Source organism: Psammomys obesus, unplaced genomic scaffold, assembly GCF_907164565.1.
Source record: "Psammomys obesus unplaced genomic scaffold, mPsaObe1.curated_primary_1811, whole genome shotgun sequence".
NCBI classification, from domain to species: domain Eukaryota; kingdom Metazoa; phylum Chordata; class Mammalia; order Rodentia; family Muridae; genus Psammomys; species Psammomys obesus.
The window spans coordinates 6,541,362-6,543,630 of record NW_026585504.1 but is presented as its reverse complement, the minus strand read 5'-3'; positions in this window follow the sequence as shown (position 1 = coordinate 6,543,630).

The following is a 2,269-nucleotide window of genomic DNA, read 5'->3' as shown; positions in this document are numbered from 1 at the left end:
GGACCAGTGGCACTCCCAAAAACTTGGGTGACGAGACAGTGCTCTCCTGTGGAGTGAAACTGCTGTCCATTCTGTCCGGCCTGAGACGCGACCCGTGACCCCAAGCCTGCCAGACTTGGACTTCTAGCAAGCTTCCTACCTAACCCCCTTCACCTTAAGCTAGGCCAGGTCCCCCTGGTCTAAGACTTGATCATTTTTGCACATGTCCTTGTTTACTTCCCTTGGAGATGCTTGTTCTGTGAACCCTTGGCCCTGCTGATCTTCTACACCCATCAGTGCTGCAGACAGAGCAGCGCCTACCCTAGGAACTCGACTCATATTGGGAAGAAGCCAGCCTGGACTGTTTGCTGATCCCCCACCTGAAGTTGGGACATTCTGTTCCTCCCTCAGCCTCCACGGAAGGCAGGGAGCAGTCAGTCACATACCAAAGCACTCACTTACAGTCAAAATAAACATTAAACAAGTGCCATCATACAACACCAATTCCATCAGACTGCTCTGCCTTGGGTGGTGAAAGAGGAGAGTGGCTGGGGTCCCCTCCTCTAGAGAAGGGCCAGATTCAGGGAGGACTCGCCCACAGTGTACCAATGTCCATAGGAAATGTGTTTGTTCTTTGTGACTTCAAGGGCAAAAACAGGGAAACACTGCAAGCCAGCTCAGGAAAACGTCCTAATTTAATGCCCCAAATGAAATGAGGCTGCTTTGAAAGAGAGCTCTAACCCAGTGGTTCTCAACCTGTGGGTCAGGACACCCGTGGGAGGTTGAGTGACCCTTTCACAAGGGTCACCTAAGACCGTCAAAAAAACACAGATGTTTACATTACGATTCATAACAGCAGCAAAATGACAGTCATGAAGTAGCAACAAAAATAATTTTATGGTTGGGGGTCACCACAACATGAGGAACTGTATTAAAGGGTCGCAGCATTGGGAAGGTTGAGAACCGCTGCTCTTTTAGGATCTTTGTATATGTGTCCTGGAGGGGAAGAAGTTCAAAGCAAGCATCTTCAGAAACCTTAAGGCAGAGCAGGACCTGCTCACGCTGGGCTCTTCCCTGCTGTGTTAGTTCATTTTCTGTTGCTCTAACAAAATACCTGAGGCTGGACCATATCCAAAGAAGGGGGTTATTCCACTCACAGTTTAGAGTGCCCAAAGTCCAAACAGCTCTGATAGGGACTTCATGGCAGATGGTAGATGTATGTACAAGGAGAAAGAGTCACATTGCAAGAAAGGGAGTTAGAGAGGGTGGCAGGGCCAGGTCCTCTGTCATAGCAATTCACTCCCATACTTCAGGGTCTTATAAAATCTGGTCATCCCTCCTGAAAGCAGCAATAACCCTAATGGCGGCCCAGTTTCCCTTTCCCAAAGCTCTCCATCACCTTTTAACTTTAGCCACACAGAGGACTTGGCTTGTGGTTCATGAGCCTCCAGCAAAAACTCAAACCACATCAGAACTGCAGCATTCCCCGGAGCCAGCCTCTTCTCCCTGCAGCCAGGGGAGTCTGGACTTGTCAGCCAGCCACAGCACTATTGCCCTTATACAGACTCAGATGGTTCCTCAGCACGTGCCCATTGAAATAGCCCCAGCAATTAAGCGCATATCTGCACTGCCAGCTCTTGGGAAGTCGTAGCAGAAGAATCATGACTTCAAAACCAGCCCTGGCTATGTAGTGAGACCCTATCTCAAACAACAAAAATAATCTCAAGCAGTCCCCATAGTTCTTCTGTCACTGTGCTGACTAATTCCAGTCAGGCCTTTCTGTTTTATTTTTCCAAATTTCAGGAACCAGTCTATTCTAAACAGAAATTGCTACTTTACATCCTGGTTCAAAGCCAGCTCCCTTTATATTCAGCTCGGGGGGGCCCCCCTCAGGCCTGCAAAGGAAAAGTCATCCTCACCTTTCTCCCTTTCCTTCCTGTGATCTTGCAGGGTTATAGTAGGGAGGGAGGAAAATGACTAAGGTCCCCTTTCACTGGCACTGATGTCACGTGGCCATGAACCCCATTTGTGAGCTGGCGCTGACGTGCAGCCTTTCAACCATGGCACACTCCCTAACACGGGCAGCACGGCTTTGGCCTGGGAGGTGCACATGCTGCCTCTAACTTCCCTAGAAGAGTACAGAGACGCGTCTTTGATGGCTTCATCCCAGCTCCGCTGGTCCATGGGGCTCACCTCTCCTTGCCCACCCAAGCATTCATCCACAAGCATGCTCAGCCATTCTTTCCCCCTTTCACCTGTCAAGCTGCTCCCCACACCCCACTTTCCCTGG